Source organism: Bactrocera neohumeralis, chromosome 3 (assembly GCF_024586455.1).
Source record: "Bactrocera neohumeralis isolate Rockhampton chromosome 3, APGP_CSIRO_Bneo_wtdbg2-racon-allhic-juicebox.fasta_v2, whole genome shotgun sequence".
Classification (NCBI taxonomy): domain Eukaryota; kingdom Metazoa; phylum Arthropoda; class Insecta; order Diptera; family Tephritidae; genus Bactrocera; species Bactrocera neohumeralis.
Window position 1 is genome coordinate 12,591,380 of NC_065920.1, and position 13,819 is coordinate 12,605,198.

The 13,819-nt window shown below is 35.0% G+C and overlaps 1 long non-coding RNA gene across 1 annotated transcript in view; it reads left to right on the forward strand.

Annotated features, from left to right (window-relative positions):
• The first annotated feature begins 10,223 nt into the window (after window positions 1–10,223).
• The window catches only part of LOC126752889 (uncharacterized), a 29,824-nt gene continuing 26,228 nt past the window's right edge, over window positions 10,224–13,819 (forward strand). The window contains exon 1 of the long non-coding RNA XR_007666052.1: window positions 10,224–12,268. This is a non-coding gene — a long non-coding RNA (uncharacterized LOC126752889). The remainder of the gene's footprint in view (window positions 12,269–13,819) is intronic.

The following is a 13,819-nucleotide window of genomic DNA, read 5'->3' on the forward strand; positions in this document are numbered from 1 at the left end:
CAGCGCTCAGATCATCACGTTCGAAGTCAATAATAAAGAGACTTCAATAATTCACTTCTTTCAGAGGTATATTTAAGGACCTACTATAGCTTTGTAATTTTTTTTCTAAACTACTATTTACTAAAAATTCAAAAATAACCAAATGCTGGCACAAATGTAATTTTAGCAGCCTGTACATTCCACTCAACGTACTCTATGCATGCTAACCCGCTTTCCAATTGTCCATCAATTTAATTTGCATAACTAACGTTTACTCATTCATTGAACCAAACTAACAACAGCAGTGGCTTATTCATTATCCTTACACTCTTCGCAACGGTATAACGGTAGATATTGAAACGAAATAAAAATCTCACAAGCAGAGATGAATTGAGCGTGGAGCGAGAGTGAAGTGCATGTTTGAGTGCGGCACTAGGAGTACCAGCAATTGAACTTAGAGTGACGCCAAAGGTCCTCAAGACGGCGACACAAAAAGGCAACGCCACAGTGGCAGTTGTAGTTGTAGGAAACGCAGCAGGCAACCGGAAAGGAAGTGGATGTGGAAATGACACTGGCATTGGCAGCAAGGATGCCATGAAGGAAGTGCCCACATGTCAATGAATAGCGAATGGTGACTGCATAAAGGGTTGTCCATAAAGGGATTTCTACTTTTTGTTTGAAAAAATATTATTTTGATGCTTAGCCATTGCAAATCTTAATAGTTAATGCTTGCGGAACGATTTTTGAATAATGGTTGGAAGAATTATAGCTCCTAGAAGGCTCCATCTAGGAATTCAATGGCATCATTATGCTAAAAACACTGTAAGATTCACGTCTCACATGTTTTATGGGTGCTAAGTTCGATATTATTTTAGCGCTTAGGATCGTATGTTTGAAATAAGTTCAGAAGCTTGAGAAAAATATCGCAAAAATATCAGAAAGCTTGCGATACAGCCGAAAAATTTTTTAGAGATGAATTAGAGTGGGTCAGCTTGAGGCAGGTTCCTCGATGAAATCGTGCTTACTCTTTCATTTACAGCAATAATGGTATACTGGAATCAAATGCAATTGATTTTTGTCTTTAAAATAAACCCTTATAAGCAAAACCCTGTATACAGCTTCTCTCCAACTATAAGCGCACACGAAAATGCTGTAGCAATCGAGCTCCACAGAAATAAAGAAAAGGAGTCAAAAGGCACCGCATAGCAAAGGATTAGAAATCTCATAAGAAATGTATGTTGTTATTGTTGCTTTTAAGAAAAACTTTGTTGCTATTGTTATAGCTGCGTTTATACCCAGTTGTTTGTTGTTGTTGTTTTGCAGCGCCACCAGCAATTGTGCATGTAAAAATATTTAAACGCTCGTCTGCACAAGGCGGCGCAAAATCATAGTGCCACAGTGAAGAACTCGCAAGGATTTCCATGCCGTCAGCAGGGTATGTGCATGTGTGTGTGTGTGTGTGTGCGACGTTTGACTTGCATGCTCGTATGCTAAAAACAATTGTACGTCCATGTCCGCCTTTGCCAAAATTTCAAATGACATTATTTACATGAATGTGCATTCCGCTTAAACGCTGCTAACTCTGCATGTTTGTTGCCATTTTTATATATTTTTTGTATAAATATTTTTATAGTCGCCGTTAGAGCCGTGGCTGCTTGGGCTGGGGCTGTGAGTTCAATATGAATGTCTAGCAATTACAAGAAAGGAGGAAAATGCTTTGGTTTTTATTCGTGTATGTACTTTTTTCGCTACTGTAGTTGCAGCAATTGTATCAAAATACATAAATCTTGCCTTCGAACTCGCTGTGGAATGTGGAATTTGGAGATATTTTAATATGCAAGCATATATATTTTAATTTCGATTGCATAAATATCGAAATCGTGGTGGAATTTTCACATTTATAGCTAAGTTTGATTGGAAATAAATGCGAAAAAGTATTACACAAAGTACACTAGAAAAAAAGTTAGCTTCAGCAGTTCTGAAGCTCTAATACTCTTCACCGGTGTATTTCTTATAGAGTAAGAAGGAATAAAAATATATTTAATTGATATTGATGGAGCAGTTTGTATGGCAGCTATATGCAATAGTGGTGAAATCTGAACAATTTTTCCGGAGATTTTACCGTTGCTTTAGAAAATAATCTCTGCCAAATTTCGTGCAGATATCTTGCCAAATAAAAAAGTTTCCCATACAACGATTATATTTGATCCTGCAGTTAATATGGCAGCTATATGCTATAATCGTCCAAAATTAATAATTTTTTCAGAGTTTGTACCGTTGTCTTAGGCAATAATTTCTGCCAAATTTCGTGAAGATATCTCGTAAAATAAAAATGTTGTTTCTACCAGCCCTTGATTTTGACCGACCAGTCTGTATAGCAGCTATAAGCTATAATTGTCCGATCCGAATAATTTGTTCAGATATTCTATCGCTGTCTTAGAAAATAATTTCGGCCAAATTTCGTGAAGATATTTTGTCAAATAAAAAAGTTTTCCATACAAGACTTAGATTTTAACCGACCAGTTTGTAAAGCAGCTATAAGCTATAGTGGTCCGATATTGATCGCACCGACAAATAAGCAGCGTGTTAAGAAGAAAAAGTTCTCTGCAAAATTTCAAATCGATATCACAAAAACTGAGTGACCAGTTCGCTTAGCAATAACTGCATAAAATTTAATAAAAATTCCATAGCATACATTAAGGCGTGCAGGCCAGCCACAGCACGTGTGTCACCTACTCAGCACTACATAAAAACTTTAAACTCTCACCACAGCTGCAATTTTTGACTTTTTCCATGTGTTAACGCCACTTAATGTTGACTTAATGATCCGAAAACTTTTCGATAGCAAGCTTGTTGACTTGCCTGCCAGCAGCCAACCGCCAGCAGCACACAAAAACTATAGAAATTAAAAAAAAAATGGAAGTCAACTGCAAACCATGTTCGACCTTAGACAAAGATTAGCCAGCAAATGGCGTAGAAAACCGTTGGTGCGGCAGTTTGCATGTGTGTGTGTAGCTTTGATTGTAGTTGGAAGCCCGCTCAACTACACTTTATCACAGCGTCGCGTTAATCACAGCTCATTATTTAGAGGGCTTAGTGAGAATTGAGCAATCAAACACTCAGAGACAGTTACAAACTTACATGAAAGTCAGCGGAAGGCAAACGTAAAAACACTTACTGCAACCCTTTCATTTGGAGCACTATTATATATATTCCTCTAATTACTTCCACTTCAACCCATTGATTTGTAGTCTCACCCGCATTTCCTCATATCTTCTCATAACTTATTCTCAAAAACACTGTAGTGTAAATTCGCTTTCAGGCAAACACACTACATAAGTACATTCATATGTATGTAAATATATATTTTACTCTGTCTCCTAGTCTTTTTTCGGCTTCAATTTCTTATTGTTATCTTTTCATCCATTCCTGCCATTGTCTTCTCTATTTATATCAGGCATAATCCCCAATATGTTGACAGTATACACTATTTGCAATTTGCTATCTGCAATCTACCATCTTTGTTGCCTTTATGCCAGTATTACTGCAAGTTGTAGATACTAAATGCAAATTTCTATTTGTTTTCTGTTTATAAATATGTTGCGTTCTAATGCTCTCACTTGTAGTTATTTTAATCCATTAAGACTGCTTTAAGATAAGCAAATGAGTGCAAAATTATTCCGAAGCTTTCTTTTTTTCACATTTTTTTTGGGCAGCGTGCTGTTGAAGGCATGTATGTGTGTATATTCGTATGTATGGTATGTACAATTTGATTCTGAAACTGTTCGGCAGGCAGGAATAGTATCTTTTTGTCGAATAAGGAAATAAGAGATCGGCGGTTTATTTAAAGGAAATAAGAGATTAGAATACTGATAAAGTCAGAGCTGAAAGACCATAGCGCTTAGAGTATATTAAGTTTATATCCACTTGCGAATTTCAAGTAATCGACCTTGTTTTGTATAGACATCGAGTGAACATATATTTGAGAATATTGAAGCTGAATACGGCGAATAGTTTCAGAGATATAGGTTCATTTCAAACAATATTAGAATATTTGTAATCGGCTACCAAAACTGTAAAAACATTTTTCTCGAATGTCGACTCTGAAAGGTGAGGAAAACTTCTCCGAAATACGACTTGAAAATTTTTTTATGACAATTTCGGTTTTTAGAGGTTTTCTAGAATAAAAAACGGCAAATTTTCAATAATATTTTTTTTTTTTTATATAAAAAATTAAATATTTCGCAAAAACGTTTTTTTCGAAACGCTGTTTTCAGAATCGGTGAGAAAAACTTCGCCAAAATAGCTGTACCGATCGACTTGAAATCTTTATTTTTGATGAGAATTTCGGGGTTTACAGGGTTTCCTCGAATAAAAAACGGTCTATTCTCAATTATTTTTTTCATATAAAAATGAAATATTTTATGTCAACTTTTTATTATTCCAAAGAAATATATTTTACAAAGATATGTGAAATTTCATTGCAACTCTAAATCACCGTTAATTAGAGCAAAATTTTTAAATAAGGTGGCAACTCTGACAAAAATTTCTCCGACAGATAGCTTTATTAAGCCGACTCAGTTTGGTGCTCTTAAAAATTTTAATGATTCTATAAATTTATTTGAAAATTTAATTTTTTTTAAACAAAGGTGGCAACATTTTCAAAATTTTTATATCATATCGTTTTTAAAAATTTTGTTGAACATGTTATACGAACATCTTTATTTAATAAATTGCATAAAATACTATTAAATAAAAAGTGAAACAGGTGGCAACCCTCCTCCAAAAATATAAAATTGGATGAACATGATAACTTAAGCCGATTAATTTTGATGCTCTTGTAAATTCTAATAGTTCTATAAATTTATATTAAAGTTTAAATCTTTTAAATAATGGTGGTAACATTTAAATTTTTTTGTATCATTTTTTTTCATGTTATATGAATATCTTTATTTAATAAATTCTTTAATATACAATTAAATAAAAAGTGAAACAGATGGCAACCGCCCTGCAAAAATATTAAATTGGATGGACATCTTACACGAATATTTTTGTCTAATCATTTTCTTAAAATAAAATCAAAAGTGAAACAGGTGGCAACCCTCCTCCAAAAATACAAAATTCTTCCTTAAAAATTTTCTTTTTAAATAAATTGTATAAAATACGAATATTTTTATCTAATCACTGTCATAAAATAAAATAAAAAATGAAACAGGTGGCAATACTCCTCCAAAAATACAAAATTCAAATTCTGTAAGCTAACGCAATACTCAGCGCTTCGTAGCATTTCGTTATAATCTAGCGTATTTACTACTGTGTCGCAGCAGTAGCACTTGACTAATAATATGGTAACTCTGCAATCCCATTTTCAGTTAAAATATGCATAAATACATATGCACATATGCATTTATGTTTATAGCTACGGCCCTTTAACTAAACATTCTTACATGGATATAAACCACTTTTGCTCAATTGAGGACGCATGCAAGTACATACATGTGTGTATGTATTTGTACGGGGCAAAGATCTCAATCAACAAAGATGCATAAAAATGCATAAAGTGAGAGCAAAGAAAATTAAAAGTAAGACACCCCAAGAACGTTCTGCAAATGCATTCTAATGAATGCAAATGGCCAATAGTGGTGACTATTGTTGACAGAGCCATTTCGGACCAAGGCATGAATACTGTACAGGCATGCACATGTAAATATGTATATGTAGTTGCCATTGCAAATTTTTTATGCATAAAAAGTGCTTACCGAAATTTTTATGCTTTCATTACAAATGTCATAAAATGCAGTTACCAAAAGTTTACAAAGTTTTATGAGTGTGTGTGTTAGTGGTGTGAACAAATGGCGCCACAACTTGTTCCGTTTTCGAAAAAAACTATTTTTTGTCTCTGGCGAGACCTTTTCGTTTTCGGAAAAAATTATTTTTTTCAATTTTTATGCAAAAAATATGATAAAGCCGTATTAAAAAATAAATTTGGTATTGTTTAAATTTTTGATAAAAAAAAATTTCGTTAAAACTTTTTTGGAAAATATTTATTTTTTTGAAAAAAAATAAAAGTTTTTTGATAGTTTAAACTTTTGAAAAATATATTCTTCATTAAAGAGTTTTTACGAAATTTTCTTTAAAAGCATTTTACAAAATATTTTTTTCTTAACGTTTTTTCAAAAAAAAAATAAAAATAAAATAATATTTTTAATGTTAAGCCTTTGATAACAGCAAATATTTTTAATTATAAACCTTTTATGAAATTTTCCTTAAAAACCTCTGTTTTTTAAATTTTTTGATAGTTTTATTGTTTAAATTTAAAAAAAAAATATTCTTCATTAAAAACTTTTTGCGAAATTTTCTTTAAAAACTATTTGGCAAAAACAATTTTTTTGGGTGTTTAAAAAACAATTTTATAGTTTTTGTTTAGTTTTTGATAAAAAAAATATTTTTCATTAAAAATCTTTCTTTTGCTAAATTTCTTTTTAATGTTTTTTCTGAAAAAAAAAAATTCTATTCTTATTTTTAATGTTTTGATAAAAAAAATATTCTTCATTAAAAACTTTTTAAGAAATTTTCTCTAAAAACCCTTTTAAAAAAATTTTATTTTATAGTTTTATTGTTTAAACTTTTCAAAAAAATATTCTTCACTAAAAACATTTTATAAATTTTTTTAAAAACACTATTTTTTCCTTTGGGTTTTAAAATTTTTTTTAGTTTTTTTGATAAAATTTTATTAAAAAATATTTTGCATTAAAAACTTTTTACGAAATTTTCTTTAAAAACCTTTTGCAAAATATTTTTTCTTCGGGTTTTTTTTTTAATTTTTTTAAGTTTTATTTTTAAGCTTTTGATAAATAAATATTTTTCATTAAAAACGTTTTACGATTTTTTTTTCTAAAATATATATATAATAAATATATAATAATAATAATAGATATAATATAATATCTAAAATATATATGTATGTATACCTATTTTTCTTTTATTTTTTTCTGTTAATTTTATTTTTTTAATTTCAAATTTTTTTAATTTTTGATCAAATTATATATTTATTTAATTAAATTTTAAATTTTTTATAAACAAATTTTTGATGTCCTCTAAGTAGCATACTTTAATGTGCTAAATCCCTGCTTAGCTGATGTATAAAAAAATATGGCAAGTGGTCAGCGGTGGTCGCTAAACATGGCCTAAAATGTCATAACTCATAAGCGAAATTTCGCCATTTTTGTGGTAAGTGTTGCATGCAGCACACATGTCGAAATGGTTAGTGTTAATTTTACAACAATTAATACGCTTTCAGTAACTTTGTTTTTGTAATTACTATACTCGATTAGAGGTTAATGAAGCACAGAACAAATATTATCTAAAGGGTGGCATAATAGGAGCTTTTAACAAATTTTTAAACTTTTTAGAGTTATTCTTTATACAAAATCAACTCAAATATATTAAAATGAAGCTTATATGTGTATTTATTTTCTACAAAAAAATATAGCAAATTCCCCCAAACTCGCACTAAACACCCTTTTATCACAATAAAGTTATTCAAAAGTGTGTCTGTGTGTGTCTCGCAAATCGCCAGTCAACACAACGACCACGTGTGCCCACAAACTAAACACAGCAGCCAAACAAGTAAACAAGCGTATAGCACGTGCTTACTTCGACACATCCTGTAAACATGCGCGCTACAATACTAAATGCTCTCGCCAATTACTCGCGCGCATACCAACACACACACTCACTCACATCTCCCCCTCCAAAACTTTGACCACCCACACTCACGCTCTCCCGCAAGGCTGTGGATGCATTGCGGTCCCTCGGCTTGCTTTGTTTGTCCTCTGCATTTACAGTATCTCCTCAACCCCTGTGAAAATTCAATTTTTATTTATTACCTACCCAAACGACCGGGCCAAAGGACACACCACATACAGCCACCAGTGCCAGCTGAGCGTCCGACTGAGCCGCAGCGCGGCGGAGAGACAGGCAACTCCATCCTCGGCATGCAATGACGGCGGCGTCCAAGTCCACTTGGCGAAAAAATGTGCAACACTTGACTCTTTCTCTGGATGTGGAGTAAGCAAGATAAATACAAGTTGCGAAACATCCGCAAGATGCCAGAAAAGCAACTAACGGCACAATAGTACTGGCAAGTAAGATGTTGATGAAAGTTTGAGTGGCGCGCCGATGAAAGTATGACAAAAACCCGGGGAGACTTTGTCAATGCGTAGGCATCAGCGATATGAGCATAGATATGTATGCGCCATACATAAGTTTATATATACATACATATGTATATTTTGCTTTGTTTTATGGCATTCCCGTAAATGTCTTAGTTTAAGGAAATTTGGCAAACGGATCACGTGCAGTTTTGACTTGAAGAAAGTACGAGTGCGAGGTTAGTGTTGTACAAAAAAAAAGCATATCTAATAGAAAGTACGTAAAGGGTAAAATAATTGTATGAATAAATAATACGAGGATTTAAGAAACTAAGTGAAGTCAAAATCATAAAAAATATATTTATAAATTATGTTAGAAATCATGTTAATTCAAATTTTAGCTGTATTATCATCTAAAAGACAGGTTTACTATGAGTCAATACAACAACAACAATGTGTAAATCAAATTCCAAACCTTTATTATAGACGTTCCAGGAACAGAAAAATGCTTCAGCTGTAATCAGACGATCGGTTTCTAACTCTTTTGTAAATTAAGTTTACACTAGTTTTACAAATATTTCCAATCAGTTCTGGTACAACCGTTTTTCGGCAATAAAATTGGAGGAATCGCAAGTTACAAGTCTTCTCCGATATTTTGACATTCCTAGTTGCTAGTCAAGTCGAATGGCATTTGATAAGGGAGACAATACAATAGTATAGTTGTACAACAATAACGACAACAGAGATGTCAAATGAAGTTATACCCGTTAGAATTAAGACACATTTTTCTCAGTGTAAATTTTCATAACGTCACAAAGAGGGTCAATAGGGAAAAGTTTGTCAGTACACTTACAAAATAAAAATATTTTCCTTAAGTCATATCTGTCGCTCCTTCTTGGCTCTACGACGAACTAGCTCGCTTTTTGGCAGCGTGCAAGATGATGGGGCCAGAACCATGCATTTCAGTGGGGTCGCACACTCTAAAGGAGCTGCTCCGCACGGAGGAGAGAGTAGGGAGAGAACACAATTGGCAGCAGGGAGTAGGAATGCGTCATGCCAAGCTACCCTTGGAAGGGTACAACCTTTTAAGGTGTAAGAAAATGATCAACCTCTTGCGCAAACTACCGGCTCTGCGAACATAGAACATGAAATTCCAGAGCACCTGATTCTGGATTGCTCAGAAATTTGTAGAAACAGGCTCAAGGCCCTAGGTTTCATCTATGTGGACAGGGATCACATCACTTCAGTCGCGTCCTGCAGGCTCCTGGAATTGTTCAGGATGTTGGACCTTTATGACCATATATGACATAGACCATAGATCGCGGTACAAGTCCCCAATTTTACTATCTCTCTATCTATCTACTCTCTCTCTCTTGGCATGTATGTATATCGGCTACCATAACATTCTTTCAGATTTTTCAAAACTTAAACAATAAACAACAAGAAAAAATGTTAACTTCGGTTGTACCAAAACTATCGTAACTTTTACAAATACAATATATTCCTTATAAGGATTGTGATCGGTCAGTTTGTATGGACTTATATTCTATAGAGCATCGATCTGAACGATTTCTTCGAACAGTGCGTCATTACTTTACACAATAATTAATGTCAAATTTCTTGAAGATATCTCTTCAAGTGAAAAAGCTTTCCATACAAGCACTTTATTTCACTGTGACTTACTAATATTTTCGATGCATTTACACTTGAAAACATTATTATTGTATCGCAAACAGAAAATTAAACTTTACCGTGTACACCTTTAGACATTCTTACTGACAACTTATGCCGTAGTGAGAGTCGCATAGCACAATCAAGAGAGAGATAGAGCGGCAACTAACATGCGGCTGTATGAGAACTTTGAGGAGAATGAGACAAAAAGAGACACGTTGGGTTAAGTACAAACCAATTTGCGACTATTTTTTGGCCACATACGACGATGCACTGCTAGAACAACAACACCAGAAACAACAAGACGATGTCGCAACGCGATGATGACGCGCCAACAACGACGACCGACTACGATTTGGCCGACTACGCAAGGCGATTGCGACTGCGACAGCGGCCGGCCGTTTGCTGTTTGCCGTTTGGCAGGCCAAACCGAAACAAACCGAGCCATGGCACGGCAGTCGTCAGTCAGTTGGCCAACAAAGTAGCAGCAGCCAACAACGTGTGGTGTGCCTGCTTGGCACCGAAAGTGGCGGTGTGCCCTTCGGGCGATTTTCTTGGATCGCAACGCATCCAAGAAAATCGCCAACACGGCAGCCAGAAAAATACGGGCAGCAACAACAACAAACAGCAGCAAATCACTAAACACAGGGGGAAAAAAATCAGCAAAAAAATAAAACATATATTTCGTCTTCATTGTTTGGCGATTCAGTTTTATTTTCCAACAACCTCTGGCCAAGAGAGCAGCTGTTCAAGTGATGTGATGATGTTGTGATCCAAGTCCAAGAATTAAGACAAACACACAGTGTCGGGTTAAGCAATGTGCAAGACATAACGGTATATGTCGTGTGTTTGTGTTGCTTATTGGCGATGACAATTGCAGCACTTGGCCAACAACTCAAAAAGTCATCAAGAAATGTCATGAAGTGGCAAAGAATATGATGCCAACGGCCAGCCAACACACACGCACACACACACACGCTGGTGGAACGTGCAGACGATTAGCCAAGTCCAAATCCGGTGTTGGCCAACAGGCGATAAGAAAACAATAACAACAACAAATCGCAGACAACAGTCAACCACGACGCTGGAGGTGATCGCGGCCAAAAACAACAGCCGGTGGAGTTTAAGTACCACGCCAGTGAAGTGTTTGCTAAATGCCGACCGGAAACTAACGGAAATTCTATTGACCGACTTTGTCAGTTGCCCGTCAGCAAGGACGTCGTGTTGGTGCCTACGTACAACCAACTACCAACAACAACCGGGAAAGTAGCAATTAAAAATACGTCCGTCTCAATCATGCAGCTACCAACAGTGCGCGTCGCACGTCAACAGACGCACACGTTGGTCGAACGCACGCACCAGCCCACCTCCCTGCCATAACGGCACGCTGTCGATAGTAAGGGTTCAATTAAGTTTTCGATGAAATGGCGCAGGTGGAGTTCAAGTTCCGGTAGAATGCTGGCTATAACGAACACCCCAACCCACACCTGACTGGCAAAAAACAGTCTAGCGGCAGACAGCTGCTGGCTAAAACCCAAATCAAGCCATTGTTTCACTTTTTTTGGCAACTGTCAACGCCAAATTATGAAGTCGCAGCGTTGTGCTTGCGAAATGTCAACACCGCATCAAGCCAAGTCGAGCCAAACTAGACGGCCACAGCTCCAACACTCTACAGCAGTGGCCAATTGGCTGGAAAATCAAAGTCAGCTGGACTTTGGAGCGTTGCAAACACGCATAACGCTGGCGTACGCGCTGAAGGCTGCACACGCGTGGCTCACAAGTGAACTGTGCGCGACAAAGCGGGAAATCGAGAGCATAAACGTTTTCGAAAATATTCAAAAATATTCAAAAACCTTCAAAAACATACGCGTAGCAATAAAATATAAATTAGTTAAAAATAAATAACCGTTAATAGCAGTAGTGGACTTTCATCGCATTAACGTAGTTTTGAATAAAGTGCTGAAACAACAACAAAATGTAGTCGCTTAGTCTACACTCACCCGAAATTATGTAACAATAATCGACATGTAATTATAATTCGACAATTAAAAAAGACAATTACATAATACTGTAAGTGTAGTGAAACTAGAACAGGCATATAACGGTAAATAAACTTAAATCATACATATGTGCAATATTAGTTTCGTATGTAAGCATAAAAAAGCCACAATTTTCTAACCAAGAAATTGTTAAAAAATATGAAATATTGAACAGTAATAAATTAAATCATTAATCAAAATACATATATATCATATATCAACTATAATCTATATATAATCAGTTGGAAAGCAAACATTTACTTACATAATCGCAACGATCATGATGCAACCTCGGTGAATTGTCGCGAAACCAGTTATTAGTGTCGGTGTCAAAACCGAAATGTACACGCTGATAAAAATAGTACCGCAATTCGCCCACAGCAGTTGGATGGAATTTCCTGAAGCAACAAAAATATCAGAATTCTGGTGAGCTAAATATATAAAAAATAAAATTTAATAATAAAAATTAACAGAATACATACTATAGAAATGTTATAAATATGCTAGAGAGGTTCGAGGTTCCCTACTTTTTTAAACATACAACACATAAACCTCGAATTTAATGGGGAATGTTTATTATCATTCGAAAGAACGTTATTTGGCATTTATTTTTTGAAGATTATCTTCTTTAAATTTTGGCCGCAGCCAAGTCTCAGATGGTCCAAACGTTGAATCCAATTTTCGATGACTCACATTTCGACTGGTAACTGGCGAATGGCACGCGTGATGATTTGCTCCAAGGCCTTAATCGAATTCGGAGTATCCGCATAGACTTTAGACTTTTACATATTCCCACAGAAAAAAGTCTAACGGTGTGATATTACACGATCTTGTTGGCCAATCGACTGCCCCAAAACGTGAAATTATCCGTTCACAGAAGTGTTCTCTCAATATATTCATTGATTGATGTGTGTGATTGTGGGAAGTGACGCCGTCTTGTTCAAACCAAATGTCGTCGAGATGACGAGCCTCAATTTCAGGCAATAAACAGTTATTTTGGCTCGATAACGGTCGCCATTCTCGGTTACGTTCTTATCGGCATTATTTTAGAAGAAATATGGATCGATGATTCCACTGGCCCACAAACTATCTTGAATCTTTTTAGGTTGCTCTTCGTCCCAAATGCGGCAATTTTACTGGTTTACATACCCATTGAGCCAGAAGTGGGCCTCATCTCGTAGGATCTTCTTGGGTAGGTCGAGTGGCTTCAGTTCTTGCACAAGTGGTATTTTATACGTTTTCAATTTAATATCTCGACCTAAAAAGCGCCAATTGTTCCACGGTCTTCGTATACACTCACTTCGAGCTGAATGTGGTCTATTCGGTCAAATATTATCTAATAATGAGTGCTGGGCCTCAAGATGGGTGGTGATTTTGGGAATAATACGTGATAGCCGATTATGTTGAGTATTAGTTGAGTGAAGTGCGCGAAACACATTCTTTACAGAACGTAATAAAATTGAAAGATTTGTAAATTCACGAATAATCTGTCAAAAATTGACAGATGGCTTTTGGCTATTGAAGAATGTGCCTCTACTTGGATCACCCGACAGTATTGAAGAACTTATCGCAAAGTGTTTATTTTAATGAAAATTGATTATTCATATTGAAATTCGCTACAAATAGTTAAAAGAAAATTAATATGGGGTGATATTATCGCCGAGAGGCAGAAATAACGATCGATTTTTTGACAATTAATTAAGAAAGCATTTACTGTTTTTATTATCCCCAAAATTTGCTTAAAAATGCTTTTCATAGAGTTTTAGTATGCATTCTCGATGTAGAAGGAAAAAAGCTAGATTTAGATTTCTTCAAATTTCTAGACCAGAATACCCCCTTATGTTTCAAAAAAGTTTGTTTTTTAATTTTATTTTAGTTGAATGATAAAGCTCAAGGCATACAAACGTAAGATTGACAGAATTTGTGAAATCGTGCCTGTCAAAAATTGATCAAAGTTATTAGTGGGTTTTTCGTACA